The 19,852-nt window shown below is 28.7% G+C and overlaps 1 long non-coding RNA gene across 6 annotated transcripts in view; it reads left to right on the forward strand.

The window, feature by feature from the left end:
* The window catches only part of LOC142328204 (uncharacterized), a 118,927-nt gene that overhangs the window by 53,475 nt on the left and 45,600 nt on the right, over positions 1 to 19,852 (forward strand). The window contains exon 4 of one of the 6 annotated variants that reach the window (XR_012757225.1): positions 15,943 to 18,311. The exons of 1 other annotated variant lie outside the window; for it this stretch is intronic. This is a non-coding gene — a long non-coding RNA (uncharacterized LOC142328204). Of the gene's footprint in view, positions 1 to 3,397; positions 3,436 to 13,334; positions 13,768 to 15,353; positions 15,802 to 15,942; positions 18,312 to 19,852 lie in introns of those variants that run through there. 4 more of the 6 variants (XR_012757222.1, XR_012757227.1, XR_012757224.1 and 1 more) reach the window with 4 other exon arrangements.

A 19,852-nucleotide genomic window follows, 5' to 3' on the forward strand; every position in this document is an offset into this window, starting at 1 on the left:
TATTTAAGATAAATTAACATGTACTGCCAAAACAGTGGAAAAAACACTAAAGGAGAGACTTTGATTAGTAATACATTTTGATACACAGAAACAATAAATATGTAAAATCATAGCAAACAGCAGAAACGAGGTAATGTTGCAAGTGATAGGGGTGCAGGAACATTTGCTGATTGGATTCTCAAAGATAGTGTTGAGGAATCAAATAAAAAAAAGAAGGAAAAAGATGGACTGAAGCAATGTTTCATCTTATAAAAATATTTTTGATATTTTTCATCCCAGAAATAAAACTGGATCTTTTATTAAGTCAATGACATTTCACTATATTAATAATTTTTCTTCCTTATATACAAAAATATTATCTATAATATTCATAAAATGTATATTATTGTAGCCTATGTATTTAAATCTGATGTTTTCATAATTTTGAAATGTTTTTAGTCTTTGAAACATTTTGTCTCTGAAAATGATTTTCTAAAATGTTCATTTATAACATTTAAATTGTAGTTTTAAAAAGCCTCTTTTGAAATGGTTACCATTAATTAAAATATCACAGTTTGGCAGAGCTAGTGGAGAGAATATAATTGTAATTAAAGAAAAAAAAATAGCACCTGAATTATTTTTTCACAATTGTTGATTGTTAATGATTTTTCACAAAATCATGTTAATGATTTAATCATTAAACATGATTAAATCATGTTAATGAAAATAGATTATTAAACTATTTATTGATTGGAGAATTTACAGCCTTATTAGTTAGCTAAAGCAAAGTAGTTAGTTGGTAAAGCATGCCATGCCTGTTCAAAATCTTTTGAAACATTGTGTTGCAATTTAAAAGACACTAAATTGATTGTCAATGGTCAACGGTATCAGAAATTTTGGACGATTTTAATTTAGTCATACTGAGTGACAGAAATGCAGATTATATTCATTATTTTTTATAAATCAGCAAGGTGCTTCTGTAACACTTATAAACTCTGTTTCAAGCTTTTTTTTATATTTATATCAGGTTTTAATATTTGTTATGAAATATTTTCTGGTCATTTTCCCATTCCCGTGAGAGTTAATATACTTAAAATCAATTTGAAATAGTGTTAACTTTGTTGCCAAAGCTAAAATGATTATTGGATTTTAAGTAATCGAATGAACAAAAAGTTTATTATTTGATAAAACATAGGCATTTTAATTGAATATGGAATTTGATACAGTTTATGATAGTTCTTATAGATATTATTTCTGCATGAAGAAAGTACAGGAAAAACTGGTTTGACACATACAGTCACAAGGCTCATTTCTGGGTTTATAAAGGATCAAAATTGAACAGGAATACAAACTCACTTACTATAAAAAATCAATATTAACAGAAAAAAAATTGCATAAACAATTTTAAGCATAAAAATATAGATTTAAAAAAAAATGATTAAGGCATTAGGCGATATTAAGGATTATTTTAGAAACATGCAAGGACTTTTAAGAAAAATGCAATTTTTAATTGATAGTACGTCAGTGGAATCCCCTGGTGATTGCATTTTATAAATTTTCTTAATCTCTTCTTCAGGTGTGTTAAAATACCCTAATATTAGAATAACTGCAGAAATTTGTTTTTGAGGATAAATTATTAGATGCAGAATTTATCAGACATGAATTTTTTAAAGTATTAAAGATAATGAAACTACTGCAAGGGTCGGATTACTTATGATGAGTTTTTGAAAAATGTGCCGCTTAATTTCCAGGATAAGAACTTTATAATAAGATTTAGAAGATGATAAAATTCCTGAAAGTTGCAAGAAATTAATAATTTTCCACATATATAAAAAAGGAGATAGTTAATTAAATAGTAATCTCGTTCATTAACGAAATTGGCAAGGTGTATACAAGTCTGTTGCTAGATGGGCTCAAAAGTTGGATTTGTAACCAGAAATAATAAAAGAATCTCTGGTCGGATTTCAGAAATCATCATTAAAATCAATAATATATTTTTATCAATGAATATAGTCAATATTAAACTAAGCATCAAGTGTAAAAAAGGCTGGTTGTCGCTGTCTTTGACCACTTCGATAAGTTTAAGACAAAAATAACAATATTTCAAATTTATTTATGCTACTAAAAATTAGCAACATATTATAATACAATTATTAAAGCCGTAAACTGTGTATAGTTACTAGCTAGATATGTTTAATTAAATGAATTTAATTTGATAGAATACATATCAATAGAAATTGATTGTAGTATAAAAGACAATATATATATCAGACAAAAGAATAATTCTGTACTGTTGGTGGAAAACTGCATTATACTTTTGTCTTTGATATAATTGGTGCAGAGGGAAATATGGACAAATACAATAACAAAAAAAGAATTATTTGCTAATTAATATATATATATATATACATATATATTTAAAAAACACAAACAATAAAAAAAAAAACAAATAATAAATAAAACAAACAATAAAAAATAAATAAGATATTTAATAACAAATTTAATTATAATATTTATAAAAAAAGCATATTATATTTGTTATAAGCAGAGCTTATAAAGTAAAAAAAAAAAAAACTAAAAATTCTCTTTAAGAATGACCAAAAGAAATTAAAAAATCCTTTACAGAAATATGTAGAAACATCTAAATTTAATAAACAGATATCTAATTTTACTGATCACATCAAAGGTAAATATTTTCAAAATATAAATTACACGCAAATATTATAAATAAATAACAATAAATTAATATCTCCTTTCCTACTTAAAATACAAATAATAAAAATAATAATGAAAAAATAATTAAAGAATAACTACATGAAATCGTTCGTTTATTAAAATAATTTTCACTCAGTTTGAAAGTGATCATTTTTTTATAGTTTTAAATTGTAAATATTATTATTTTTTACGTAAACCGTTAGCAGATCTATATATGTAATTCCACTTATAATAATAATAAATTCCCGTTTAATAACTCAAATTTAAATTCATGTCTAAGACCTAAAGTAACAAAAAATAAGTTAATACTTTTTCAGGAAAATGTTAATAAAAAATAAGAATAAAAAAAAAACTTACAAAATTATCAAATTGCTCTTTAAGCCGTTCTCTTTGATCTTTATCTTTTTTTGGTCGCACTATTAAGTATAACTTTTGGAAATTTTGACAAGATCTCATAATCTTTTCTATGATAACCTTACCTAAAAATCCTGTGCCCCCCGTAATCAGTATTGTTTCTTTTTCATAAAATTGTTGTATTGCAGTTTCTGGTAAACTGGTATTCATGATGCTTTTTTAGGTGCTTCTTACACATAAAACGTTTATAAATTAAGGGTTTATAAACAATATGCATTTTTAAATTCAATAATGTGTATATGTTATCATATAAAACTGAACAATGAAAAGTCTTTTTTTTTCTTTCTAGAAAACAATGGGAAAAAATTTATGATTCGCATTTTATAAAACTACATTACAAAAAAGTATTTTATTTTCCATAATTAATCATTTAATTGCAGCTAATTAACGAATTAGCATTGTATTAAATGTGCATCAAATTTGCATGTATTATTTACATTATTAAAATAAACATTATTATACATGAAATACATTATATATTATTACATTAAAAATGCATTGTAATTTACATTATTAAAACATGCGCATGTTTAATACTAATTATTTAAGAGAAGCATTTTTCAATTTTAAGCCCACAAGGCTGGTGTGGTGGTAAATTCGTTGCAAATTACTTGCTTAACTAAATTTTTATAAGACTGCACTTCATTTATATGTCATACATATCATCCTCATCTCATCGGGCCGTTGGGGAGGGGTTGCTTGTACTTCACTATTTCAAAAAATTGCAACATATACATTACAAATGTATATATATGTTTAAAAAAATTAATATCTTAACATAATCGTTTAGAACAAATTTGCACAAAATAATTAAAAATACAAAAACTAGAAGTATTAAATTTTCAATAAATTTTCAGCAATTTCTTTATTAAAAGAACATTTTCATTATCTTGTAAGTAATGTAAAACTGAGATAATCTTTCGGCTAAAAAATTCTGGAAGGAAAAGTAAAAGTGTTTTTTGATATGGGTACAAGCAATACTGATCTCACCAGGCATACATCTAAGATTTCTTTTTTAACGTACTGTCGGATTGAATTTGGTTAAGGAATCTGAGTCCTTAGCCAAGAACTCAAAAAACAAAAACACAAGACTACAGCTATTTATATTTAGCGGTGCCTGAAACCAATCAAGATTTTTTATTTGACTCTCTTGGTGTTTAGCCACCCGGTATATTAGTTCTTCCTTTTTTTATTCTTCTACGACCACATAGAAGTTGGAAAATTTCATTTATGATAATAAATCCAACAAAAATTCCATTTTATAATTGGGGGAAAAAATAAAGTACAAGAAAGTAAGGGCTCTACATTCTCAAGTTAATTATTTTACATCTATTGCCACTTATTACGATTTTATTAATGTTATTGAATCACAAGTTTTCCAAAAAGAATTCATCTTTAATAGCAATAGTCGATTAATAAACTTGAAATAAAAAATTATTCAAAGTGATTTTCTTTTTCAATATTTCATTCATGTAAACAAAGTTATACCAATTCTCCCAACTAATATTTGAAAGTGTAACAATTTTACTTTTACTTTTACTTTGGACTCAACTTTAGTTCAAAAGCAATTAAATTTGACTATTTAATAGAGGTAGTCTGCAAGTTTCAGAATTTATTTAAAAAATTGTGTGGTAATTGTCAATCATTACTCCATTTAAGTTTTCTTAAAGGGATCCCAATTATATTTTCTCAAGTACTGGATTATATTATTACTTTTAGTATTTAAAATTTTTGTCAAATTTTTTAACTTCAAATTTTCATCATTTATTTTCAACAGTTTATTAGAGAAATATATTATAATCAGGTTATTCCATTTTTGAATTTATGGAAGTATCATTTCATAAATATTATCAATTGATTATCCTTTGTTTCTTGTTTAAGTTAAAATTTCCTTTTCAATGTTATCAGATTTGCTTAAAATCAAATCCAATTTATCTTCAACTGATAAACTCTCTTTAATTTGTCTTTCCCTTTCTTTTTCTCTTTTTTACCAGAACTTGTTCTTGATGTCATTTGAAATTTCTGAATTATTAATTCTGTTAAAAATTTTACTTAATAAAAATGTAATTTTCAATAAATACTACCAGTGTTGACACAGATAAGGTTATAGATATTGAAATACTTAGAAAATACTGCCAGATGAGTGAAAATTCAAAAATGCTCAAGAAAAAGTGGAAAAACATAAAGAAAGTATTGCTTTAGGATGAACTATACTGGAGGAAGTTGAAGGTGCAGCAACTTCATATTTGATGATCTGTGAGTAATAGTAATAATAATAGGTATTCAAAGTACCTGGGTGATAGTGATTGCAAAGCCTTTATTTAGGTACTTGAAGATTACAAAGGAAAAACTTGATGTAAATTCTTATCTGGAGCTGGAAGATTGACTGATAAGAAAATAAACAGCTTGCAGAATTATTTTGGTCTTTCTATTTGATGAAATTCATTAGAAAAAATGAGAAGAAATGTTTTACATAAAATATACATTTATCAAAGACCGCAAAAAAATTCCTGTTGGGGAAAAATTTCTGGTGTAAATTCAATAGATCCAAAATCACAGGTGAACAGTGTACTAATAAACATTCTTTATCACCAGCTGTAGCTCAAGTTATCAAATCAATCTTTGAAAGCCTATCAGATAGAAACCTGTTATGGAAATATTTACATGTAATTACCCAAAATCCCAAGGAATCTTTTTATAGTCATCTGGAACAACAGACTTCCCAAAATGTTTTCATTGGACTTCATGCATTCAAAGTTAATTCAAACTATTTCATGCAGTTCTATTTCTGAAAATTCTTATTCTTTAATTCTTAAGTATAATTTTCTCAAAAACTTGTTGAACTAGGATGATGAAATTTATGCTAGAATCTTATTAGAGTGTTTTAAATGTGCTCTTTGTAGCTATTAACCACACAACAGAAAAATTTGATCATTATTTTTTATAGCAAAAACAGAAAAATTGGGTAAATTAAAAAAAAATGAGGTAAGGTAAGGTAAAAGTGAAAGTTATGAGGTAAATAACTTTGTTTTTGAATCAAAAATGTATCATAAATACTTCTAAAAGTGTACAATTTACATTAATGATATAACCTATATATTACCTCCCCTTAAAAAAATTTAAAAAGTTTTCAATTCTAGTGAAGGGTTGATCTCATAGAATCAAATATCAAGTTTAATGGTATATTTTCTTACAGTCAGGTTTTATTTTTTGTATGTACACGTTAGTAATGAATGATATTAGAATGAAGGGATACCAAGGGTGAAATTGGGAAAAGAAAAGGGTTATGAATCATATTATATAATACTATAGGTTTTAATGCTATAAATTTATGTTTTGTTATTTTCAAATTATATTTGACATTGATCTAATTAATTGGTCCTGGGTAAGACTTTTAACTACTCCAATCTGCTCCTTCTCTTGCACTGCCTACTTCCTTGAAGAGATAGGAACCATGAAAATTGTATCACTCACAAACATATATGTGGGCAATATAATTTCCAACAAGATCCCCATCTATTGCGCCATGGTGGTATCCTTAAATAGCCAGCTGCTTCTTTATTGGTACTGTGGGATGTAACCTCTACCTGCCGTAGTATATGGAAACATTATTTCTTTACTAGTAGTTTAATAATAAGCCAGAAATTGGCTTAGATGCATACTGTAATATAATAATTAAAATTTATAATAATATAATTTAAAATTATTCAGATTTAATTTTATCATTGCATTTTTGTATGCTAGCCCACCTGACTGGTCTTGTGGTTAACTTGTTGCAAATCAGTTGTTTAACAGCTGATTTTCAAAGTTGAAGGTTCTGAGATTAGAATCTTAGTAAAAGCTAGTTGCTTTTATACGAATTTAAATACTAGACAGTGGAATACTGGTGTACTTTGGTGGTTGGGGTTCAATTAACCACGCATCTCAGGATTGGTAGGTCTGGGTCTGGTACGAGACAACATTTCATTTGCATGTCACTTACATCATCCTCATCTAATTGAGCCATATGGGGGTTGCTTATTGTTCACAAGTTGAACATATTGCAATGTACACTTTAGGAATATAAAAAGGTTTTGTGTAGTACTATATTTTTCTATATTATTATTTTTCTTTATCGTTGATTTTATTAAAATCTTATTTAAAAAGTAAAAGCTGTGCATGAAATTTAATGTTGTTTTATTGGTATAACAATATTTGTTATACAAATATTAAGTATAAACTAACCTCCACTTCAGCTACCATGTAATCAAGATATCACATCTATTTGAATTCTGATTAAAGTTAGTATATCATTATTGATAGAAACAGAAATATTACATAATTTATTACATCTAGAGGTCTTCACAGATAAAATAGTTTTGGTATGCATATATGTTTGCTGGTACAGAAAAGGTAACTTCTCCCTCTCTTTTACAAAGTGGTAAAAATTCATTTATGAACTGTGATTTATGATTTAACAATAGTTACTTGACATCTTGGCTTCTAACTTCATAAGGTAATTTAGTTAAATATGGCAAAAAACAAAACTTGCTTTTGCTGTTCTTATGCTGGGGAAAATTACTATTAACCAATGAGTTATGGGTGGAATTAGCATGTGCTGCCTGGAAGTAACTTCTACTGCCCCTCTTACCGCTTTCTTTATTGGTAGATTGCCCATACTTACTATTTAATCTCTTTTCCATTCACTTGATGACGAGTTACATGAATGCCGGTGAGATGCTCTACCTCTACCAGTGGTCACTGAGACCTTGACAGCCAGTGCAAAGACCTTTAATTAGCAAATGTATTACCTTTCGACTTGACTATCATGTAAATTTTAATCATCATTGTATGAATGCTCTGCCAGAGGAATCGGTGGACTTAAAATTTTTCATGCTCATGATCACAAACTCAGTTCATTTTGTTCAGTTTGGGTTGCGTATGTAGTGTGATGGACTACTACTGTACTTATATAGTATTAGTAATTATTTTTAGTGGCAAGTGTTGTATCGTGTAAGTCTAAAAAATTCATATACAGTATAATTATCAGGATGGAAAAAACACAGAAAAAACTATACATTTTGTATTTGAAATTTCAAAAGAGTTTGTGATCATCTAGCTGAAAGTGTTGCTTTGACATCATAGGACAGTAAGTGACTAAATGTGTAACTAGTGATTTACTCTTGGAACCAATTCACTTAGCTCAGCTAAAGAACAAAAGTTTAGTAATGCCTAGTTTGATGATCCTTATTAAAATCTTGGATTCTGCCTAGTGATGATAATACAAATGCCATACTGTAATATTGAAATTAACAGTAGCAAGAACCTTATGCATAGACATGTAAATACCCCTTAGTATAAAGCAAATGTAGAATATACAATCACCATCTTTAGTGTAGCCACCAGTCTGTTAACAGCATCTGTTCCTCATTACATAATAAAGTTACTGAAGCAGAATTGCAGAGCATAATCTTCCTTTAAAATTAATGGGTACACTACCGTCATTAATATAATAAAAGCAATTGCTCCTGATAGTGCAATAATTAAAATATTAAATGTGGTTGCACTGATACTTTATAGTTAATAAGTAATGCTTTAGTGGTTGATGCTAGAAATATCCATCAGAAAAACTCTTTCTCTTTGATTGTTGATAAATCATTTCTTTTACAAAACCATTAGCTGTTGTTACTCAGCATTGTGATGAGTCAAAAATGGGAGAAGACTCATTCTTAAACATCACTGACAAGTCAGTAGTTCATCTTTGTTCAAAACAATTATTTTGCTGCTTGAGGAATTAGAAGTACCACTTAAAAACTTGTTAGGATTTACCACTCCACAAAGAATAGTGTCTCTGTAATGATGGAACAGCAAACAAGAATTCAAGCTAGGCTTAAAAAGTTGAGTGAACATTTATATATATCTGGATGCATTTGGCACAGCGTTAGTTTGTAGACTTCACAAAGCTTGTACTCTAAATACCTTCCAAATGCTGTTGAAGAGCTCTGTAGTGACATATCCAGTTTCATTCAAAAGAAACGAGAAAGATTAGAAGAATTTAAGGTGATTCAACATTTATTGAATCTTAATGCTCATAACTTAAATTAGGTGAAATATGATGGTTGTTTATAAATGATGTAGTTCAAAGGATTGTAGAACAGTGGAATGCATTACTGTCTTATTTTAATTTATGTGTTGTAGAAGATGGAATAGAGCAAGCCTGGTCAATTTTAAATAATCTCCAAGACCCTGTCATAAAGGTGTATTTTTTTATTCGTGGCCATTTTCCTACAACTTGTGACACACCTAAACTTAAAGTGTATCAGGAGACTTCATATAGGTTTCATCAGTTGCTCCTAAATCTTGCAGACAATAGAGGTAGAGTATTGGCTCTTATACTGCAGCTGAAGAACATGGAATAAATTGAAAAAAACCATAAGGAATTTTAAGTCAAGAGTCTATCCTTCTATGTTGGATTTTCAATTAGTTCTGGTATTACAAGGGATAATCAGGAAGTAAGTTACACCCCCTCTATGAAACAAACATATTTATAAGACAATTTTTTTTTACAGATTAAAAAACCTATGTATTTTTATCTATTTTTCGATATAATCACAAAGATTTCTAAACACTTTTCACACTTTGTGACAAGTTTTTTAATTCTATTCATAAAAATTTCATCCTATATCCTTCAACCATTTAAGGACTGCTTCTTTCAGTTCATCATCATTAGGGAATCGCTCCCCTCCCAGATTTCACTTGAGAGGACCAAACAGGTGGTAGTCACAAGTTGCTAGGTCAGGGCTGTAAGATGGATGAGATCGCACTTCCCACTTGAATTTTTGCAGAAACTGTTGTCTCACATGAGCTGAATGAGGAGTAGCGTTGTAGTGAGGAAAACCGACCCCATCACTCAGTTTTCTGGGTCTTTAATGGCTTTACACAATCTTTTTAAAGGCTCACAGTAAGATTCGGCATTGATTGTTGTTCCTTGGGGCATAAATTTACTTTAGATAACTCCCTCAGAATCGAAAAAGACTATCAACATAACCTTTTGAACACGTGGGGATGTTTTCACTTTTTTTGACTGGGGCGAATGTTTGTGTCTCCATTCATGTGATGCTTGTTTAATCTCAGGAGTGTAATGAAGCATCCAGCTCTCCTCCCCTGTGATGATTTTTTTGTTTCAAAAATTGTGGACCAGTCCTGGAATAATGTTGAAGAAAAGAAAGAGCATACATAAAATGTTGATGTTTGTGGTTGCTGGTCAACAGATGTGGCACCATCTTGCAAACATCTTATGGTAACCAAGCTGATAGTGAATAATCGCACATATCACAATAAACACACTACCATATCTGATGTTAAGTTCACTTACAATCTCATTAATTTTAATGTGCTGGTTACTCAAGACCATTTCATTCACGCATTCCGCGTTTCCCATTGTGTTTGAAGTTGAAGTTGACCCAGCATGCAGTTCATCACTCACATTTGTTCTTTCGTTTCTGAACATTGGTACCAGTTTGTGACCATGGGACATGACATTGCATTCTCACCTTATATCTCAACCGTTTAGTGATTAATTTCACAACAATTGTAATTTTTTGCCCACAAAAATTGACTATTGAACACACTTCTATGCTGGATGAAACCTCTAGAGAACATGCCATATTGACAGCGACACTACCCACATATTGAATGTTGTACAGAATTGTTGCTGGGGAACCGTGAAGACAACACAGCCAGCGCTGCCACCACAAGATATTAATATATCCCTTTCAGTCTAACAACATGGGAAGGATGTAACTTATTTTTTGATCCAGCTGTTGTACATTACCAATAAAATATTACAGTACTGGAATCAATTTCTAAACAACAAAGAGTCCTTTGGAATAACAACTTCCACTCAATTTGAAAATAGTTCTTTATCATATGTAATAATTCGTAATTGTAAATGTGTTCTATTATTCTTCATGTAAACAATTAGCATATCTTCACACAAAATTATTATTCCTGTACATTTATTAATTGATATATACTGAAATTCACTTCACAGACCTTAATTAATAAAAAAAAAGTTAGTAAATTTTCAGGTTTCAGGTTATAACTAAAATACAATTTAAAAAAATAATTTACAAAATGATCAAATTGCTCATTAAGGCATTCTCTGTGATCGTTATCGTTTTTTAATAGCACTATTAAGTATAATAGTAAGTCTTAGGAAAATTTGGACATGATCTCATAAGCTTTTCTATTAGAACTTTGCCTAATAATCCTGTACCCTTAGTAATTAGTATTGTTTCTCCTCCATAAAATTGTTGTATTGGAGTTTTTGATAAACTGGTGTTTATGCTGCCTTTAGCTGTTTCTTATAATTAAAGACTTTACAATACAACACAGTATCACATTTTTAAACACAATAATGTGAGTTAATTGCATTACCAAACTATACATTTTGGAAACTAGTTTTTTATTTAGAAAGATTATATAGAGTAACCAATATAAAACAAGCATTTAAAAAGTAATAGAAATACCAGTTAGAAAAAAGTTATTATTTTCTTTGATAGATAACTAAATAGCATATTTTTTCAGTACTTACTGCTTTTACATTAAATCTGATTAATTTTTTTTGTACCATGTTAAATGACTCGTCTATAAATTTGGAATACTTTCCTGATTGCTTTATTGTTTATTTTACTGATCACACTTACTGGAAGTCAAGTAAAATGTTTGAAGGTGATTCTCTCTTAGCTGTGAGTTCGTCTGTTGTTTCACGGTCCTGATTCTGAATGTTTTCCTGATTGTGACCGTTTAGAAATCCGTTTGAAGAATAATATCAGTATGTCGCTTAAGTCCTCAAACAAATCCTGATTGTATTTAACACTATATAATCACTATATATTTATATATACATATACATATACATACACATCACTATATAACACACTACATCACTACAGTCTATTTAACACTATATCAATAACATAGTAAAAGTTACAATTTGCTAATTATCAGTCTATGTGATTCATATTTATAAACTCGTGAGGGAGCATTAATAGATAGATGGTATTATATTTAAAACCGGAATATATGTAGTCACAATAAATATTTCACAATCATAAAAATTTAATATTTTATTGAGACATGTTGAAGCAAAAGTAGTAACAAAAAATAATAGGTACACTAGAATCTTATCTTCCAACAAAATAGGAAGCTCTGCAGTACAGGCAACAGAATTGTTTTTGTTAATGGGTATACTATCTGTACAATAAGGAACATTAAATCTATCCCTCAAACACAATATATATTAAAATTTTTACCCATATTTAGCTGGTCATAGGTAAAATTTTAATTGAATACAATTAAATGTCTCTGGTATATACGTAAATGTCTCTGATTAGGTCAAAATCTTTACCAATTTTGGTTGTTCAAGTTATCAATTTTATGTTCATGGTGATTATTGTTTTGTATTATTTATGTACGTCAGGTACATCTATGTTATTATAAAAAATTATACTGTTTATTTGTCCAGAGCGGTAGATGAGGTAGTGGGATGTAAGTGATTCTGAAATCCTTAATATTTCAATTAAAATAAAACTAAGAAAAAATAAACAAAAATATATTTATTTTTAAGTGCATGTGTATTGGAGTTAAGAGCTAAATACAATTGGGTTTGCCCTGGTGGCATCGTTCGAGACTCACTACGTAGTCATTCACCCATCGGAATGATGGTTTCCACCTTGTGTTACAGTTGCATTTCATAAGATCTTGCAACAGTATCGAGTGTAAATGTATGAATTTATAGAGTAGGATGTTGCTCTGTAGTTATGTAAGGGTGTATGTTATAATTGGTGTAGTGTATGTATATACTGTAAAATATTCTGCTTTCTGCAACTCTGTGCATAGTTGGAAGAAAAGCTGCAGAGGCTAGGGCCATGGGGACGCCAATCCCCAAAGTCTTAAAAAGTAAAACTCCCCATTGGAGGCCTTCTTTTGAAAATGTTTTTTCATATTTTAATGACTTATTAGATGTTTGTCTTACTTCTTTTTCAAATTGGCTTAGTTTTAAATTCTTATTTATACTTATAACAGTATAAATAAATGTTGAAAAATAAAATTTTTGGCTTACACCATATCCATGCTTTATAATTAAAATACATTTTTATCACAGCATACTGACTGACTGCTAAGGCTTAATAAACTACTGCCCAGTATAAAATTAACCATTATAATTTTCCTAATTTCTGCAGATGTTTAGACCCAATAAATGTGCAGAAGAAGAGCTTAAGAGAGCCTTAAGTGCAGTAAAAGACGGAGATCTTTCTATCAGAGGCAGAGAAAACTTACGGAGTTTCTTTTAATACATTTCGATGACAAGTTGATGGAAAAGGAGAAACAGATTGTAAGAAACCTGGCCCAAAACAATTTTTTGGAACTGAATGTGAAAAAGAAGGAAATGTGAAACATCACACATGACTTAAAGTCGAAAAGAAACTTTATAGTTTCCTGGGAATATAATGATTCTTAAAAAAGAAAACGTTTTAAAAATGCATTGCCATCTAAACGATGGTAGAAATGTTAAGGCACAAATTAACCCTCCACCAGCCTGAAAATTTGTTATGTTTTTCTTATGTTGTAGACAAGCAATCACAGATTCTGTTAAGAAACCAATGTAAGTTCATTAATTTTTTATCTTCCTTCTATTTCCAAATCTGTAATAAAGTTTCATTTTTCAACTTAGCTTCCTAAATTATACTGCAACTAAAATTAGTGAATAGTTACTTTTATTATCTAATTTACCACCCTAGTTCACATTCCAACAATTTTATTCTGATTCAAAAAAAATTTTATTCTTTTATTTTTACTAATGACTTCTGTATCAGTTACACTTCCATTCTTCAAACATATCTAATATGAAGCAACAGTTATAAGTAATATAAGGTGTCTCAGGTTACAGAACTAATTTATATCCAAGGTAATTTATGTAAGAGGACATATTAATTTTTTATATAAAGAAAGTTTGAATACAATGAAAACACAACCAAGAGAAGTTGTATTTCTCTTTTTCAGTCATACAGTACTCAAAACTAGAAAATGCTAGCTTTACATTGTGTTATTCAATATTAATCAAATTCTTAATATACTTAGCTGTTACTTGTAGAATAAAATTTCTTACACAAGAAAGTAACTAGAAACTAACTGATAAACTGAAAACAGGATCAAAAGAGATTATAGATTTATAAATCACTTCATGTTATATCTATCCCCTTCACAACTACTGGAAAATATATTCTTTTAAAATAGATAATGAAATTATTCTTTTAAATTTAGATTATGAAATATCAATCTAAATAATATAAATTAAAATCCTATACATTAATAAAACAATTATATATAAATCAATAATATATACTTGTACATTTAAAAAATTGTTACTGAGCATAATAGTTATTGGCTAATTGCCAATTGTAACCAATCATTAAAATATATAAATTAGACATTTGAAGGTCTCTAAAATATTCATGGTGATTTTAAACGTAAGCTATTAAAACCAGTCCATTGCTAATAATCTTTCCATTTGTTTCTTCAAGATGACTAGTTTTTAAGAATTGTGATAGAAATGGTCTTTCATGAACATTTCATTTGGTATTTAAAAAAAAAAATGACTTTCTCTTTGCTGGAATCAGAAAAGTAACCTCTTTGGCTATTGTAGGTAATGGTGATACTATCTAAATAGTCCTGATTCTGCAAAAACAGATTCAATGATTATTTTCTTTTCAATAAGATTCTTATAATGTGAAATGACCCTGTGGAACTAATAAATAAAGATTTTTAATAGTATTAGTTTATTTTAACATTTCGTGTTATGGTACATAAAACGAAAAAATAATACATAAAGTTATAATACAGAAGGCCAAAAAATTATTTCTTTTTGTTTTATATTGGTCATAATTTTTTTTTATTACATAATCCTTTACTCATAATGTCACAATGAAAAAAAAAAATTGTGGACTCTCTCAATATGTGATGAAACACTTTAAAACATTTTTGTCATGAAGACCTTTTTGTGCTGAATATTTTTCAAGAGTAAACAGTTAGTTTCATTTTGTAAGAATGTAGGTGCAGCAGTAAACTCATTGAGAGGAGTGAAATTTTTGCTGTTGCCTTCTTTACTGAGCCAATGTACTTTGATGCATGTCAGCAGTCTTGCTGGAAGAAGTACAGGTGATATTCATCAAAGTTGTTATGTATTAATTTTCATTTTTCAGTATATTACATTACACTTCAGTACATCATATCAAAGAAAATATTCTAAATATACTGGTCAACATTGATTTTGTTACGTAGTCAATATTTGCTGAATCTTATGTGTTTTTGGATGCTGATTCCAAATATGAAGTCACAATTTCCGAATCGGCCTCAGATTTTTTGTAATTGCCCTTCCAGTTTTCCAGCAACCACGTGTGATGAACAATTCAAGTACAGTTTATTATTTATTTATTTTATATAACTTTTCATTTTTATTTTACTGCAATAAAGTTGTAGTTAAACTGGAAAATAAACTATAATTTATTTATTTGAGTTGATAAATAACCTTGAAAAAATTATTATTATTATTTATGCACTAATTAAAACAATTAGAAATTATACACATGATTTATGTCATTTTTTTTTTCTAAATGTAATTATGTCACCCTTACTCATATATACTGTTCAGTGTATACAAATTTTGTTTTGGTGATTCAGTGTTGGATGTAGTACTTATAAAAAACGTACCTTGCTGGTACGAAAAATACTACATTAATTTGTATATAAAGTGTTTAGAGTTTTCAATACATTTTTGTAAGTGTGTTGCAGGAAACGTTTTAATAAAAATGCCACGAATTGTGTTAACCATCCAGACAGTTCTATTACATTTGTGGTGAAGTAACATAAAGACTCTGAGAAGAGATATAATCTCACTGATAAAAATCATATAAACTATAATAATGATTAAAATCATAATGATGAGAAAAATTTTGGGTAAGTGTTGGCACATCCTGACCCCGATAGGGAAATATACCCTCCGCTACCGCCTCAATTTCAAGCCCTTACAGGCTTTACTGGAGGTCATCTTCGAAACCTTGGCTTTTGAAATATTCCAGTCCGCCTCGGCAGGATGCCATGAGTGACATTCCCATTGGTGTACTACTATTTAATGAACTCAAAACAAAACACATCTTACAGAGTCTTAAGTAAGACTGAAAGGACCTAACTAAACAAGGAATTGAACTACCTACCCGTAGAAAATAAAAGCGAGTTCAACACACAACATGAAACATAAAAATGCTACATGGAACAATAACAACATAGTAACATTGAAACAAAAGAAAACAAAGGACAAAAACATAATTTATAAAACAAAAAAATCAACAAAAACAGAATACAAGAGAAATCCAAGCAGAGCTCTACATTCCCTCAGCAATCCTTTCTTTTGCTAAGTACACTATAAAACTCTCCACTATTGCCCATTCGGCCTGGCTCTTCCAGTTTACATGGCGTTCCAATAAGATCAAGCTGACAGGTGGTCTCCGTACGCATTAACTCATACTTCGAGCACTCATAAAGATCATGTTAGGTGTTGTCCAATTGTCCACACTGAGGACACATCCCAGAATCTACCAGGCCGAATTTCTGGTCTATCCCTAAAGACATCATGGCTGGAAACAAATTGCATAATATATTTATTAGGGTGCACCCAAGAACCGTCCCGCAAACCAACAACATTTGGAGATAATAACTAATCCATCATTCAAAACAAATTGAACTACCGTAAGACTTGTGCAAGGTGGGTTCCCAGAGAGCTTACCGTTCATTACAAAGCTGAAAGATTTCACACCAAATTAAAAAAGAGTTTGCACCAAACTCAAAAATTGTTTTAATAATAAAGGCGATGCATTTTTGGACAGGATTTTAACCTGTGATAAAACTCGGATACATCACTTTGAGCTGGAGTTCAAGTGTCAAAGCATGCAGTGGAAACAACCTGAATCACCTGTCCATAAGAAATTCAAAATGCAACCATTGGCTGGTAAGGTCAAGTTAACCGTCTTCTGGAGTGCCCATGGTCTGATTTTCTGTGATTATTTGGAGGAGCAATGCACTATCAACAGCCTGTACTACTCAGCCATGACTGAGAACAAATTCAAGCCCACGTTGAAGAGAAAATGTCCCAGATAGCAGAGAAAAGACGTGCTTCTTCTTCAAGACAACACTTGACATCATACGACAAAACTGATGCTGAAAACTATCAGCAAAGCGGGTTAGAAACTCCTCCTCATTATCCTTACAGCCCTGACCTTGTCCCTTTGGATTTTTATCAGTTTGGTTTGACAAAATAAGCTTTGGATGGCACCAAGTTCAAAAGAGGTAAAAAAAAAGTACAAAACTTGCTTTGAGATCAAGGTAAAAAATTTTTCACTGAGGGGATAAGAAGACTCGTAAAAAGATGGGACAAGTGCATAGAAGTTGGTGGGGATTATGTGAAAACACAGACAAAAAAAAATTGTATTTATTTAATAAACCATTTTTGCTATACAGTTATTTGTTTGTTTAATTTTTGAATGACCCTCGTATTTGAAGACAATTTGAATGATTATGAGGTTGCTGCATGGAAATCATTTAAAAAGGTTGTAAAAGAACATATAACTGAACTTCTTTAATATAAAGCATTTGGGTGTAGTATGTCGCTAAAGATCCAGTTCTTAGATTCTCATCTGGATTTTTCCCTACTAATTGTGGAGCTGTTAGTGATGAATATAAAGAATGCTGGATACACCTACAGTAAACTATACCAGAAAATTCAAAAGAAGAATATTTTAGGCATGTATAATATTGTTGTACTATCATCACAATGATTCTTACAAAAAAAAAAAAAACAAACTATGCCTGAGAAAGAAACCAGTTATTTATTTAAAATCGGCATCAAAAATACTATAAGATTCAGCTATTAACATTCTTGTAATGAATAAAAAAACAAAATTTTATTTTCCAGTGTTATAGAATATTGTAATAATTAAATATATGATTTTAACTTTGGCTCTTCTTAATGCTATGAGCAATAATATTATTTTATCTGAAAATCTCTCTGTTGGAATTAAAATAGTACAAACAGAGCTTTTAGTCATGCACATTTTCATCATCTGGAGTATTATCATCAAATGTAAACATCCCACTTTTTAAAGAAATTTACCGTTATATTTATAAATTTTCACACTTATATTTATTTAAATATATTTTAATAATGTATGCGATTAAAACTGATAATAAAGCTAACTTTACTTTCTTCACTTTTATAACATTTAAATACCTTTTATACATTTTCATATATTTAAATACATTTTATCTTAAATACATTTATTTAAATAACTTCTCTGCAGAATAATTGTAAATTAAATCAACCAAATCTTTTAATTGAACAAATTGTAATCCATGTTGTGCATCCAAACACAAAAATGATGAAGATTATTAATAACATATAGTGTGACAAATATAACCTAAAAAAAAAATTATATATGTACACAAAATAAATTTATTGAGTCAAAAAATTATTAAAAAAATATTAATAAATAAACAATAAATAAATATTTATTAAATAATTTTTAATAATAATGATGTTATTAATTAAATCCTTCAACTACTGAATATATTCATTAAATAAGCATTCTTACTGCAATGCAATTAATCCATCGGTACAGGTTTTTACTATATGAAAAAGTATAGAAAAGTATTGCCTGGGAGGCGACTGTTCTGTTATAATAGCATCTTGGTCCCTTGATTGTTTCAATTCTTTAAAAAAAAACCAAAAAATGTTGAAAAATATAATGAATAAAAATACAGTCAATGTATTTTGCTTTTGTATGTTAAGATTAAAATTGTTTCATGGAGCTTTACTATAATGATGTTGGTCTCTATTAATTGGTAATGACTGTAATAGTCAATGCTACATAAAATTTATTTCTTTAAAAAACATTCCATATAATTTTATACATTAGTTAACAAGGGTTTTTTTAATATTTGTTAAAATCTACAGCTCAGAATCTGGTTTCATGATGAACTGTACTTATATTCATTCATTAAATTTAATAACTTGCCTTTGATTAGAAATTTCATTGAAAAGTATGTTTCTTTTTAATGATTTCTAAACTTTATTTTCTGTTTCAATTTGAAATAAATAAATATTACTAATTATACAAGTTAGAGAATAGTATTTTGCTTATATAAGCATTATTACTGGTATGTATTCCTGGAATAGCAATTATTCTAAACAAATTTTATGTTGAATCCTTTGTTCTTTATTTATGTAATTTCTATTCAGTGTTGCATTCATTACTTTAGTAAAGTTTTAAACTCACTCTGTTGGAATGCACATCTGCCATTTTCTTTGGAAGGTATATTCAGTGTATTGATATAGAAAGAATATATATATAAAAAATATCTTTTTAATATTTATATGTAAAATGAAAGTTATAAACTCATATAAACAATTATAATAATATGAAATACTATTGACTATCATCTTCATTCTAGTTAACTCTGTGCATAATTATTTTTAATTTGTTTTTGTAAGTTAAAATTAAAATTGTTTCATGGAGTTTCAGTGTAATGATGTTGGCCTCTACTAATTTATTATAATTGGTAATGACTGTAATAGTCAATGCTACATAAAATTTATTTCTTTAAAAAACATTCCATATAATTTTATACATTAGTTAACAAGGGTTTTTTT

Source organism: Lycorma delicatula, chromosome 7 (genome assembly GCF_047948215.1).
Source record: "Lycorma delicatula isolate Av1 chromosome 7, ASM4794821v1, whole genome shotgun sequence".
Taxonomy (NCBI): Eukaryota; Metazoa; Arthropoda; class Insecta; order Hemiptera; family Fulgoridae; genus Lycorma; species Lycorma delicatula.